We start from the raw sequence: 15589 nt of genomic DNA, 5'->3' as shown, positions 1-15589 counted from the left end.
CTGGGTTTAGGTCGTGACGGCCCGATGCTCCGCTGTAGAAACAGTGCCTTGTGACTAGTAGGAAATCTGTTTGGGGTGGGGGGTTAGTATGTTGATACTATGTGAATCGAATCCTTTATCAACCTCTCCTCTATTGTCCATGAATGATCCTTGCTCGAATCTCTTAGTTCTTTAGGGATTGCAAAATGGTATAATAATTTTCTAATTTCATTATTCTGTAGGGAAGAAAAAGTAATCTTCTCCTCACCCATTGCAAGGTTGACATTGCAAAGTTGGTTGACACCCTATGACAGATTAACAAGAGAAAAGCACAACATTTATTCCACCAAAGTTTTACGTGGCATGGGAGCCTTCAGAAATGAAGACCCCAAAGACCCAGGGAGATTTGTGTATTTTTATGCTTAGGTTTGTTGGAGACTGGACAGTCATGTCCAAATATGATTGGACAAAAAGGTAAGACATAATAGTAATCAACCAGGGAGAACTTAGCAAGGCCTATTTGTTCAGATTCTTCTTGGCATTTCTGTGTCTTCCTTCGTTTCCTCTGGTGTAGGTCAGGACACCTGACACAGGAGGGTCTTATGACCTACTTTCAGGGGAGGTAGGTCACAGAACTCTTTTACAGCTAGCTCTCACACAGAAAGGCAGGAGAAAGTCAGAAAATGACCTTTTTGCTTCCACAGTTTTCTCAATTTCCAAAGCATCATATTTGGGGGTAGCATGTTCTGACCCCTGACAATTCCCTCTACATTTAGCAACCAGTATTCAACCATAAAAAGGGCCTTACTTCATCCACTGGGGCTTAATGGTTAACCTAAAACAGGGATCTGACGAGAACAGAGTATAATTCTTTCCTTTTGTTTACCAATTTCCAGAGTAAGGAGTTGGTGCAATGGCCTACTCCAATGATGACAGATGAGGATTTGTTTGCTGGCTCATTTTCTCTTTTTTGAGTATCATTATAGAGCCAGGGATTTTTACACATTCAACGTGCTTCAATCCATTACCGTCAATTATTCATCTTGAGGTTTAAGTTGTCCCAACTTTGTGGGTGTCCCTTCAAGTTGGGTCAATGTTTGAAGAAGAAAAAGAATGGAAAGATATCTTCAATGGAAAATGCATCTGAGAACTGGACTGTATCTGGTATTGGGCTAGATGCCGGTGCAGAGGGCCACGTTCGCAGACTTGGTTTCTTCCTTTAACATGTAAGAGGTAAGTCCTGAAAGTCTTAGTGTATAAATCAAAACTGCTGAGTGAGTAGGTTTGCCTCTGAATGGGCCCTCCTTCACCCGGCAAATGTGGCAAATTGAGTCAGCAGCGGCCTACCGGGGACGCAGCCAGGTAGCTAGTTCAGCAGATGGTAACCCATGACTCAAATCTACAAAAGGTAAGTCGGAACCAAGATGTTGGGTGGGTTTCAGTTTCTCCGTGTTTGTTCTGTTTCAGCTGTTCTCCTAACTGTAGTTACAAAAGCCAGATCAAAATGATCTCAGCATTTGAGGCACAGCAGTTAGGGGACAGGGGTGGATGTGAAGGGGAGTTGAGAGAAACAGGTGTTTGGGAAAGAACACTGTGTTCTTCCCTCAGTACTCATTAGCGGTGTGGTCAAGGCAAGGCAGCCGGCTATCTGCAGTGGGCAGGGCACCAGCTCCTTAGCCACGAAATGCACCTGCTAATTGCTAGGAGGCTAGTTGTCCTATAGAATGTATCACAATTCTGGAATTGTCTAATGTCTTTTCCTTGTAGTATCATTTATCTTGTTCTTCTACCCCTTGTATGTTCTGAAATCTGCCAGCAGGAGCAATAAATTCTGGTGAAATATTTTTGGCAAGAATATTCTGGAAGCCTAATCACCTTTCGACTTGAAGTAATGACAGTAAGTAATATTTATTCAGTGCTTACCTTACATAATTCTTTCAACTACCTCTTAGAGGTCCTGGTGTTATTCCCACTTTACAGACGAGGAAACTGAGACACAGAAAGGTTAAGTAACTTGCTCAAGATTGCACAGTTAATAAATGACAGACACAGGAGTTGAACCTGAGTTCTCAGGCTCCAAAGTTGTGGCTCTTAACTATTCTGCTGTGAATAAATACTTGCTGGAGAAATCTGTAATAGGTGTCTACATCATTCGATTACAATAGCACATATTTGAACTTTTAGTTTGGGCTTCTTTGGAGCAGAAGAACATTGGAGGTGCTGCTTTAGGCAATAAGATGACCAAAACAAAATTTCCCCATCCAAGATCGAGGCTGTTCACATCATTTTTTGTGTTATAGTCACCTTCTCTAGTGGGTACCTGCTTAGGAAAGCAAAGAGAGCCAAATGCGCACTTCAGACAGCTGGGTCTGCCCGTCTCAGAGAAGAGCATGTCACCTGGGACAGTATAGTCCAGTGATCACACACAGAGGCTCTCCCCTGAAGGTATGGAGTGGAAGGGGGCTCTGCAGCTTCTTTTGCATTTTATGTTAGGAGAATTTGTCTAGGGTAGCGTTACATGTGTGAATTTGAGGGCAAGGCTTCCTGTGTTTGCAAATGGCACACACAAAGCTTGGTGCATGGTAATCACTCAATAAAGGCCAACTATTGTTATTGCGATGAATGGCTTTCTTAGCTCCAAAGTGGGTTATGAAGAGAATCTTTGGGCTCTTCTCTGCAGGTTAATAAAACCAAGAAACACTAGGCCAGAGTTCCCAAGGACGGTTCTAACACCACCTGCTGGGGGCAACCTAGTCCAGGCGGGATGCGGGTATTCATAACAATGACTAGGAATTCTCCTCCCTACACCGCCCCACACACGTGTTACACCTGTGTCTTGGGAAGAGCTGGTGTTAATCCCCGCTCCCCCTGCCAAACAGCGAGTGTCTTTGAAGTACCACTTCCTGTGGATCTTCCTGCTGTGCCGCTCAGCGTCTTGAAAAGAGCTTTGAAGTCCCACTGACCCGGCTTGAATCCCAATGTTCCCACACAGGAGCTGTGTGACTTTGGACAAATTACCCAGCTTTTCTGAGCTTCATCTCCCCATCTGTAAAAGAAAGACAATATCTATCTCACGGGTCATTGCGAGCACCTAAAACTAATAATCTATAAAACACAGTGCCTCCACCACCGGGGGCTCCCTCCTGTGGCCACCCTGACAAGACCACCGAGAGCACCTGGGAGGTACCTGGGAACAAGGCAGTCACCTATAGTGCTATTTCTATCAGGCGGAGTTGGGAAATTAAAACAGTGAATTGTTTTAATTTGCTTTTTAAAATATGCTATGTGCCCAACACCCCAAACAGAAATAAGCAAGACAATGTGAGCATTGTGAATTTCTGAACTAGACGATTTCGACGTAGGCATAATTTAAAGAGTCAAATGTTTGTCCTTTTAATCCTAAAACACATAAGGTAGGATCTTTTTTTAAAAAAGGTCAATCTAGAGTAGTCAGATTTATAAAGACAGAAAGTCGAATGGTGGTTGCCAGGGGCTGAGGGGAGGGAGAAATAAGCAGTTATTGTTTAATGGAGTTTCGGTTTTGCAAGAGGGAGAGTTCTGCGGAGGGGCGGTGGCAACGGCGCACAGCAGTGTGAATGCGCTTAATGCCACTGAACCATACACTTAAAAATGTTTAAGATGGCAAGTTTTAGGCTATGCGTGTTTTACCGCAATTTTAAAAAATAAAACAGAAAATTTAAATGTTCAAATGAGCGTAATCTTAGTTTCCTCAAGCCTCTGAGTGCCGACAGGCTAGAATGGAAGCACATCTGGCACTGTGTTCTAGATCCTAAAAGCCAGAGTCCTTTTCAGAGGCGGCGGCCCCGTGTGTGGTCCTCAGCTGCCTGCTGCAGCCAGCTCGGGGCAGTCCAGGATCTGGACACTCGTGTTTTATTTCTAAACCTGAGCGCGCCCCCTGAAAGGAAGGAACCTATTTGTCGAGGATTCTGTTAAAATCAGGTTGGGGAGAATTTTCAGGGAAATAGCTCCATAAATTGTGTGTAGATACAAAACTAACAGGCACATGAAAGATTTGTATTTTGAAAACAAAACCCCGGTGGGATTCTCTCAGCAGAAAATGAAAAGGTCTTCTTAACATTCAGTTGAACTATTAGAGCCATTTTTGCTGTTGCAAGCACTAATGCAGGTACGGCCACGGCCACAGCCCCAGATCGCAGCGCAGCAAATTAGCAAGGTTTTAACTTGGCTGCAAATATCAAGCTGGCTGCTTGTCATTATGCAAAAAGGGACGGGAGTGGGAGGGGGACGGGCACCTAGCGGCAAAGCACATTATAATTGTTTAAGCAGGCCCCACAAGTCATGCATTTCAATTATTTGTTCAAAGCAGCCTGCAATTAGGAGTTGCAAACAAGGCTTTTGAATGCAAAGTCAGACAATTAAAATGTTTCATGAGTGCATTAGAGAAAGAAGTTCTGAATTAGCACTTTGAATACACAAGACCTCTTTTTCTAATCTCTAGTCCCTTTCATTCTTTGAAAAGAGAGGGGGAGAGACAGAGAGAGGGAGAAAGAAAGAGAGTGAAAGGGGAAAGAGACGTTTTGGGCTGTGGTGGAGGTGAGTTGGTGTTTACTTATTTATATCAAATGCCTGACTAATCCAGGGAAGATTGAACCATCCTAATCGGCCCCTGGTACATTTCAATGTCTCTTGTTACTTGCCAGATAGTCCTTGTGGAAACATAATGGCCCAGGTGCCAAAACCCCTCTCCTAGGGGGGCCGTAAATCACTTTAAGCATCTCTCCTCCTTCTTCCCTCAACACGCCGCATTCTCTCCTTTGAAGAAGCAGGTCTGTTTGAACCAGTGATTTGTGACTTTCCAGTATTTAGGGCACAACCCGGAGCTGTTTGCACTAACACACAGGATGGGGGCAGCGAGTGCACTGGACGGTGTTGGGATGGGGGGAGAGAGCCTGTGTGTTCTGGGGGAGCAGATGCCGGCTGCTCTGGGGAAGCATGAGAAAGACACCAACCTGTCTTACCTCTCTGAAGGAAGGTCAGCTGCTAAGCTCCTTCTTCCCCTCCCCCCCATTCCCTTCCCCAATCCACTAATACCCTGCTGCTATTTAAATTTTATTTTATGATTTATGACATTTTAGGGCCCCTTTAAAATTTTTATCAGAGAGAACACCTTTAGGAGAGGAGGGTATGTCAAACAGGGAAAGATGTGAATGCTCCTTCTTCAACCTTTCTTCCTGTGAAATAGTAAGGCTTCCTAAAAAGCATTATTTGTGCGAGACATCAACCATTATTACAAAGCAAGGGACTGCAACCCAACAGCACTTTATGTTATTATCTAACGTGTGAGACTAACCAGGAAAATCCAGACAATTTAAAGAGAAAATTGCCAACGTATCAGTTAAATGTGTGTGTGTGTGTGCATGCCTAATTTGAGAGTCTAGTGGCTAGTAGCCTTAATTTATCATTTCCTGACCATTGCTAATTTATGAAACATCATTTAAATAATCCTATTTATCCTCTTTTAATAAAGAAAATACGTTAAAAATGTATCTAGTTCAGGTTGGGGGAAGTTTTTTTTCATTAAAAAAAAAACCAAACCACCCTCCACATGAATATTTGGAATATTACTTATACAATTCTTTTTATTTTTTTATTTTTTTTATTTTTTTTTTTATTTCAGCAAATTATGGGTGTACATACGTTTTACAATTCTTTTTAAATTACTTTGCCTCTAAGCAATCATTGAGGATTCAGAGCTCTGTTAAAATGCCAAGTATCTGATAGGACTGATGAGCCTTTATATGATCAATACATTCCATTAGTTGGAAATTTTAATGTTTTTCCCTAGGAAATATATCTATGCCTATGTAAAAATAAGTTGTATTCTCAATTAGGCCATGCATAACTCAGGATGCTGACATGAGAAGCATTAAAATCATATCATTTTAATGCTTCAGATCTCTAGATACAACAAACAGATGCTTTCTTTTTTTAGTTAGCACAATTTCAAATCTCTGGCCTTTTTTTTTTAACAACTCTGACAGTTTAAACAATCTTTTGAAATGCCCAAAGTGATACACAATCATTCCAGATGGATTAGATTTTTGTAAACTACTACGTTAGTTTTGACAATCTCTTTTTGAAAGTAGTATGTGCCATTAAAAAAAAAAAGACTTTTATTTAAAATCAGAATAGCTACACATTCTTTACCTTAGGCTTGTCCAAGGTAATTTACAACAGAAAGAGATGGGTGTCTCTGTAGGGAAAGCCCTGCATGAAATCTCACTTAGGTTCAATCGGAGGCTCCTCCCCAAAATACCCTTTTAAAACATCTGTCCTGAAGGCAAAAACCACTTAAATAAGTAACAGGTCTCAAGTTAAATTATTGTAAAAGGACAAACAAGAAATTGTATTTGATTCAGTCATTTCCATGCTGCTCCACCACTTTTGGGCCTGCTCATTTATTTACTCTTTAGGTTTATGAGTGTTCATTCTCCAGCTGGCTTGTTTTTCTATAAAGTGGTAATTTAGTCAGAGAGTTGTGCCTACATGGTCCTGAAAACTAGCTCTCGGGCCTCTTTTAGTTGGCTCAGAGAGTGCAAAAAAGAAAAGAAAGAAAAAGCAAAGAAATGCCCTCCAAAATGTGGCCCTCTCAGGCTGCTGTCTCAAGTAGATATTCCTCGTGAGGGTGACTAAGAGAGAAAAAGCAGTTGCTATTGTAACGGGGAAAGAGAGAGAAAACAGACCTTCCAAGCTGTGCTTTTCTAGAACTTGGTTGGACCTTGGGTCTCTGAGGTCTGACCGGTAGCCTGGAAGACACAGGTGAGACTTTTTCAGGAGGGGGCTGAGGGAAGCGACACGACTATCCCCGCATTATGTTTACATTGAACGTTTCCTTCCAACCCATTGCACAATCAAGAGGTAGTGGGAATCTTGCCACTGAAATGCCACCATTTCTGGAACCGAGGGCTGGAAGCCAACCGGCCCTTTGGCTATCTCAGTAGGAGGCAGAGAGAAGTTTCTGCTGAAGGACACCGGTACAAACACCTTTTATGCGAGGGGACATGGGAATACTTCAAATTATCTATCTTCAAAAGCCGAGTGTTTGAGAACAGATTCCTGAGTCTGTGAAATGGAAAAACAAAGGTGTTCAGGGCTGGGTAACGAAGGCTGTTCCCAGCTGTAGAATTCAAGGATGGTGAAAGGGAGATGCAACAGAATGTAAAACAAATTGTGCACTGGGGGGTGGAAAATACAGATTTGAAAGTTAAGCATCTGGAACAAGAGAGAGAGATGAGTCACTGGAATTTACAAGTTACTGTAGGAAACAAAGATAACGAGATCATGAGGGGAGTAGTAACGCTGGTCGCAAAATGGCATTTCGTTAGCTGCAAGAGTAGAGGGTGGCAGAAACTGTTCATCACCTCAGGAGAGGGGTAGTAATTATGGAAGACAACAGCGGATAATGACATTTATGGAGGGACCTACGGGGACAAAATCGGCTGTTTGGCAATTATGTCAAATGGGAGCGCAGATTTTTCTTTCCCTTCAACATGATAAACCAGAGAAAATTAGGTCTGGAGGGCGTTGGGTTTCCAGTAGGGGAGACACTGCAGCCTGGTGTGCCACAGGGCAGCGGCGTTCCAGCCAGAGGGAAACTGCTTTTCTCTGCACCAAACAACACGTCCTCTTACGTGAAGGTAGAAAACACATTTGGCTTGTTGAACTTCTGTGTGTGGATGTGAAATACATGTGAGGAAAAGTGCATAAACACTGCCACTACTTGGGTCAGGAACTAGGACAGCGCCTGTCCCTCCGTGCACCCTTGCCAGCCACAAATCCGGCCTTCCCCAGATGTGCTGTCCCAACCTTTCCTGTAATGATTCCCTTGCTTTTCTTTATACTTTTATGATCTACGTATACTTCCCTAAACAATATAGCTTAGTTCAGTCTACTTTTGAACTGTATGTATTTATATACCTGTAGAAAGAAATGAAACCACCGACTAAGTATCCTTTCAGGACTGGCTTCCTTTGCTGGACATTATTTTTATTAGATTCATCATATTGTTGTGTGCAGGTGTGGTTTGTTCACTTCCACTGCCAGATCACATCCCATTGTATGAGTGTATCACAATTTGCCCATTCTTTTGTTTCTGTACATTTCGGTTTGTGGCAGAGATTCAGAGCAAATCACCACGCCTGTGTTATGAGGATGCTGGGCCCCTTCCTGCTCCTGGGCACATCTGGACCCAGTGAGGTTTGGAAATGAGGTCTGGACTGGGCCATACACACCCTCCATGTGTGATCCTCTGTAACCTTTTCCCTCCGTCTGGACTGGAGGCAACCTCTGGGAAGCCATGTGTGGGAGATTGTAGAGCCACACGATAGGAAGAACCTGGGACCTGAATCACTGCTAGGATGAGAGCTGTCTAGGAGAGGACCCTGATTGAGGGCATCCACTTTGGCCTAATATGGAAATGAGAAATAAACTTTCATTGTGTCAAGTGACGTTTGGGGGGTTAGGTGTCACAGAAGCCAGCTTCACCCTAGCTAATATGGAGTCGTTTCCAGTTTGGCCCATTATGAACAATGCTGCTTTGAAGTCTTGAACCGTAACCTGCTGCACACAAGTCTGCATCTCTATAGGGTGTGTCCTTTAAGAGTAGAGCTGCTAGGTCAAAGACTATGCGTATCTCCAACTTTATGAGATGTTGCCAAACTGCTTCCAAAATCTACGTGTATGAGAGTTCCTGTGCTCCACACCCCCAGCAATACTTGGTATTATCAGAATTGTTAACTTTTGCCAGTAGGAAGCGAGTAGAGTGGTTTCTCACTGTGGTATAACGTTTACATTTCATTGACAACTGAGATTGCCCACATTTTCATGTATTTATTTGCCATTTGGATTTCCTCTCATATAAGCTCCCTGTCCAAGTCTTTTGCCAAATTTCTTCTTGGGTTATCTTCCTAGTGGTGTGTATGATTTTAAAAAATATATTTGGAATACTAGGCTCTCATAAATTATATGTGTTGGTAATTAGCTTCCCCCATGCTATGGCAAAAGTTGTCTTTTTGCTTTTTGAATGCTTTCTTTGGTAAATATAGTTTTAATGTAGTGGAATGTATCAATTTTTTCCTTTACGGTTAGTATTTTTTTTTGAGTGTCTTAATTAAGAAATCCTTCTCATAAATATTTTCCTATACTATTTTCTAAAATCTTTATGGCTTTGTCTTTTACATTTAGTTTTTTAATCTATCCACAATTATTACTTGCATATTGTATGAGATAGGAGTTCAACTTCCATTTCTCCCACCGAGACTCAGTGTTCCAGCATCACAATTGAAAAATGTGTCCTCTTCCCACTGCTCTGTTTTGCTACTTCTGTCAAACATCAAGTGTTCATATACGGAAGAGTTTGTTTTAGGGCTTTCTATTTGATTCCAATAGTCTGTTTGTTTATCCTGGCACCGATTCCACAATATCTTGGTTATTATAGGTTTATTATGTCTTAGTGCCTGGTACAGCAAGACCCCTCAAGAATTCTTTTTCAAAAATATCTTACATATTTGAAGCTCTTTGCATTTCCATATGAATTTTATGATCATCTCAAATTATTTCAAAACAACCTGTTGAAATTTTCATTGTGATACCATTAATATTGATAAATAAATTTGGGGAGAATTGACAACTTTATTGAGTCCTCCAACCCACAAATATGGTGTATCCCTCCAAATATGCAGATCTTCATTAATATCTCTCGATTTTTATATGTTGGTTTTGGATCTAGAAACTTCCCAAATTCATGTTAGTTCTAATAACTTACCTGTAGATTTTAAGAAAATGTCTACTTAGGAGTGAAACTGCTAGGTCAAAGATTACGCATATTTCCAACTTCATGAGATGATACCAACTGCTTCCAAAATGTACTTTTTCCAGTTCACATTCATATTATTACATTATCCTAAATAATGAGAACTTCAATTCTTTCTTTGAAACCTTGTAACTTTTTTTTGTGCTGTATTGTCCAGGACCTCTAGTACAAAGTTAAATGGAAATAGTCACAGTAAGCATCCTCACCTCTTTTTCAATCTCAAAGGGAAAGCTTTTAATATTTTACCATTAAATGTGATGTTTGCTCTAGAATTTTTATAGATATTCCTTATCAGATTAAGGAATTTTTCTCTTAATTATGATTTGCTAAAAGTTACCTTAATTATCAAATGTTAAGCTTCTATACTGGTATAAACCCCACTTGACCATAATGTATTACTATCCTCTTCAAATACTGTTGGATTTTGCTTACTAATAATTTCTTAAGGATTTTTTGCATTGATATTCATGAGTGAGATTGGCCTATGATTTACCTTTCTCACCTATGGTCCTTATGAAGTTTTGGAATCAAAGTTATCCTGGCTTCATATGAGCTATGGATGGTCCCTCTTTTTCTATTTTTTGTAGGCTTATGTAAAAGTATAATTATATCTTAATTTTATGTTCGGTAGAACTTGCTTGAGAAGCCATCAGAATCTAACATTTTCTTTATTGGAAGATTTTTTAAAACCATTAATTCAATTTATACCTTTACAACTATTCAAGTTTTCTATTAAGGTCATTAAGTGTGAAATATCCAATTTCCTTAAGTACTAAGTTTGACAGTTGATATCTCTGACACTTTCACTTTGACACTTCTTGTTTTATTTTATTGTGAAAGTACATCCTCATTCTTTCAAATCCATGGTTTTTGGCTTGTGATTATCTTTCAAATTTTTTTAGAGTAATTTTTGTGAAACCCTGGATAAGTGAAAAATTCATGTTATTTTTGCAAATGAGTTCTGTCATGGAACCAATGCAGCACAGTCAGCTCAAAGTATCAGCAAAGTGTTTGGGAAGGATGTGGCTAATGAATGCATAGTACAGCGATGGTTTGAGAAGTTCCATTCTGGTGATTTTAATATTGAAAATGAGACACATGGGTGACCTGAGATCAAGGTGGATAATGATGAGCTGCAAGCTGTAGTGGAAGCGAATCCATCTCAACCTATGTGTGAATTAGCAGGAAGGTTTGACATTACTATTCTAACAATATTGGACCATTTGAAGCAAATGGGCAAGGTAAAGAAGCTGGATAGATGAGTTCCGAATGAATTAAATGAGCGTTAGCAGAGAAATCGTCTCGAAGTTTGCCTTTTTTTGCTTGCACTAGACCTTGCACCAACTGACTACCACTTCTTCCAGGCTTTGGGCCACTTCTTGCAAGGAAAAATATTCAATTCTCAACAAGCTGTGGAAAACGCCTTTTGCAATTTCATCACCACTCACTCTCCAGGCTTCTTCACTGCAGCATAAACAAGCCACAATTAAGATGGCAAAACTGTTGATAGGTTAGGTGCATCCTTTGATTAATTGTACTACTTCTTGTCTGAGATATAATAAGCTAAACTTTTGATTCGAAACCAGACATTCCATACTTAATGACCTAAATATGTCTTCCTGAGTCAGTCAAACTTTTCCAGAAGTGTCTTCAGTTAATATAAATCATCGAAATCCACAGACAGAAAGTAGTTCATAATATCCTCATTTTCTGTTAATTTTCTGAAAAGTCTGTAGCGATGTACCCTTTTTTCATTCCTTATATTGCTTATTTGTGCCTTTTTCTTGATTGGTCTCAGCTATGACTTGTCAACTTGATTAACCTTTTCAAACAACCAACTCATTGTTTGGTGATCTCTAGCATATATTTCTTTTCTATTCCATAAATTGTCACTTATCTTTATTAATTCCTTTGCATTCTTTGAATTTAATTTGTTGTTCTTTTACATTTTTATGGCTATTATCTATTTTAATGCTCACTTGGCAAAAGGAAATGATAGTAACATTATCTGCTCACTCATGGGTTGAGGAGAGATGAAATCTTGCCTGGCATGAACACTCATTAGAAGTTGTACCAACAGAAGACTCATGAGCTCTAACATTCGATAATTCAGAAGCCATTTATTTTTAGACTTAGAAAGGAATACAGAAGTCCCATTACAGTTTAGGGGTTTGGTTCCCAATAAATGCTATTGTAAGAAAATTTGAAGTTAAGAAACAGGATAAATACCCAGGTATCTCCATACTACTACTGGGTATTTACCCAAAGGGAAAAAAAAGACATTATATAAAAAAGACACCTGCACTGAAATGTTTATAGCAGAACAATTCACAATTGCAAAGATGTGGAAACAACTCAAGTTCCCATCAATACATGAGTGGATTAATACAATGTGGTATATGTATACCATAGAGTACTACTTACCCATTAAAAAAATGGTGAACTAATACCTCTTGTGTTAACCTGGATGGAACTGGAGACCATTCTTCTAAGTGAAGTATCACAAGAATGGAAAAACAAACACCACATGTACTCACCATTAAATTGGAACTAATCGATCAACACTTACGAGCACATACGGAAATAACATTTATCGGAAATCAAGTAGGTGGGAGGGGGGAGGAAGGGATGGGTAAAATCACACCTAACAGGTACAATGTACACTATCTGGGGGATGGGCACACTTATAATTTTGACTCAAATGGTACAAAAACAATTTATGTAATCAAAACATTTGTACCTCCATAATATTCTGAAATTAAAGAAAAGAAAGTTAAAAATTTAAAAAAATTAAAAAAAAGAAACTTAGGACTGAAGGTGAAAAATACGATTGGGGAGCCAAGAGAGAAAACAAATCTATAAAGCCCAATAGTCATCTATTCACTAAACAACAGAGACAACCCCTTCAGCAAAGGCAATCTCAGTGATGTCTTACATGTTTCCTCTAGTAATAATGAAATCATATCATTGGTTTCCAGTGATCATTTCTTTTTCTATAGAAACTTTTTTTCAGCTTCAGCAGAAGACTTGCACATTCGTTGTGTGTGTATATTTACAGATATGCATACTAACCAGTCTTTTTACTTCTCTTAATGTCCAATGCTTTACTGAATTTAATATTCAGGAATTATTGAGTTCACCTTCCAACGATTGTTTTTATATTTACCACTCCCCAGACACTACTGGAATGTATTTATAAGACCTTTCTCCCTCCCTTCCTTCCTTCTTTCCTTCTTCCCTTCCCTTCCCTCCCCTCCCCTCCCCTCCCCTTCCCTTCCCTTCCTCCCACAAACACTTATTGAATGCCTATTGCTTACTATCCAGGCTTTGTTTAAGGAATATAGCAACAAACAAAACAGAAAAAAATTCCAGCTCTTAATGTAGCTTACAAATCTAGTGGGAATAGACAAACAGTAATCAAGATAAATAAATAAAATATAAATGTCAGATGCTGCTAAATGCTATGAAGAAACATAAATCAGGTAAAGGCAGCAGAGAGTGCCAGGGAGTGGAAAATGGAATTGAGGGAAGTTTGCAATGTAGATAGTGTAACCAGGGAAGACCTACCGGGAAGGTGACATTCAAGGGAAGATTTGAAGGAGAATGAAGGAGGCATGTGGATATGGGGAGTCTGAGGTGGAAAACATTCCAGGCAAAGAGAACAAGTGCAAATGCCAGGCCATGGGTCCTTGTAGACCATGGTAAGGCTTTTAGTCCAAGGACGATGGGAAGCCATGGGAAGGGTATAAGCATACAAGTGACATGATATGACTTATGCTCCAAAAGTATGACTCTGACTGTGTGTTGAGAGTATGCCAAACGAGGGCAAGGATCGAAGCAGGGAGATCAGTGAGTCCAGTGACCTGCATGTTTTGAAAAGAGAGAGGGAAGGATTTGTTGTTGGATCAGATAAGGAATATGAAATGAAGTGTAAGGTTCAGGATTGCTCCACAATTTTTTGGCCTGAACAACTAGAAGGATGAGTGCTATTTACAGAAAGGACAGGAAGCTGTAGGAGTAGGTCTGGAAGAGTAGATCAGGAGCTCAATCTAGGATATGCTAAATTTGAGAAGTGTGTAAGGCAATTAAATGAGGCAATTGGATAACTGAGTCCAAATTGAGGGTGCAAGGTTGACTGTCACTATCAATCTGGCTATTATAAGCATATAGATATTTTATCAGGTTTTATTATAAAAATATCTTTTCCTTTTCATCACTGACCTTATCTCACACTTTTTTCCTCCAAATTCTCATTCTCCCTCTTTTTCTAATTAATCCCAAACAAAAATGATTTTGCTGTCCTGAAAATGAAATTCTCCTAGCTTGGCTAATGGATAAGAAATGGCTCAAATAATTCTCACTGAAATATGATTTTTCTAAACACATAAATGAATTCTCCATAAAAGATAGAAATATAAATTTAAAAAGTAAAACATAGCAAGACACATATGTAATTATTAATTATCTGCAGATCTATTACAGACTTAAGTCAATGACATATGGAGCAAGAATTTAGAAATACTGAACCCTTAGGCTCAGTGGTTATCATCTCTCTCATTTCAATTTAACCTAAATGATGGTTTCCTATTTCACTTTGAGAAGAGCCTTTATGCTCTTTCATGGATGCTGCTCTCGGTTTTTGTACTAGTTTTCCTTTGCACAATCTCGAGTCACCAAGGCTACCTGATTCAGCTGTGGAGTTAAAAAAGACTTTCAGTCTTCTCCTTTACTATTTATGCCATAAAAAATATTCATCACATGTAACTCTTGCTCTTAGTTCCCTCTAAATAAACACTTTCAAATAAAACCCTCTTTTCTGACATTGGCCAAATTAGAAAGTGAGAGGAAAAACCCAAATACTTTCCATGTTCCTCATCTACTCAATAGAGCACTGATCGTCTTCTAATCAGAAGTCATATTTGAAATATTTCAATACCATATATTTCTATCCTTTCTTCTCTGAGTATTCTATTTACTTTTCCATCCTTCTCGCTTTCTTTCCATTTATCCATCTACCATGCATCCATCCACCTACTCACCCATCTATGTAACAACAACTCAAGGTTCTCCATAGTTTCTGAACTGCATGTATTGTGGTCTTCTCACAGCAATGTTCTGGATGAAGGAAGAAAAAGTCTATATTTATGCAGCTGAGGCCCAATGGACAGAAACACAAAGCTTGTGTATTTCTACCCATTGTCCCTTGAATTTACTCCTTCTCGCTCCTTTCAGATCCCCTAATCCCCAGCATATCCAGTCCTATTCTTTTTCCTATGTAACGTAATAAGTTCTCACATTCTAGTCATGGCCACTGGCAGCTTTGTAGAATTTACAACTTCATCCTTTCATCTAAAATTACACCCAAACATTCCCCAAAACTCACTCTTTGGGACTTGGGACTTTGCAGTTACTTAAGTCTTTCATGTAATCTTCAGTTAAAGAAATTGAGGACAACTGGAGCCCTGTTTTCATACTGGGGATTCCAGCCTCCTCTGATCTCAAAGCCTTTCCATGGTAATCCTCCCCTTTCCTCCTTTTGTCCCATCTACTGGAGAGGAGTGTCATTCATCATGCCAAGGCTGGTCCCTTGCCCTGTGTCCTTGAGTCCACGCCCCTCCACCTCTTCTGCGATCTTTACCGCTTCTGAGACTTACCTTTCTTGCATCTCGAATCTCTCCTTCTCTGCTAGCTCCTTTCCTTTGGTCCACAACATGGTCAGGTGTCTCAAGCTCTAACAGTCTCTCTGTCGTCTCCTGC

The sequence above is a fragment of the Propithecus coquereli genome, unplaced genomic scaffold (genome assembly GCF_000956105.1).
Source record: "Propithecus coquereli isolate 6110/MARCELLA unplaced genomic scaffold, Pcoq_1.0 Scaffold57, whole genome shotgun sequence".
NCBI lineage: Eukaryota > Metazoa > Chordata > Mammalia > Primates > Indriidae > Propithecus > Propithecus coquereli.
This window is presented reverse-complemented; position numbering follows the sequence as displayed.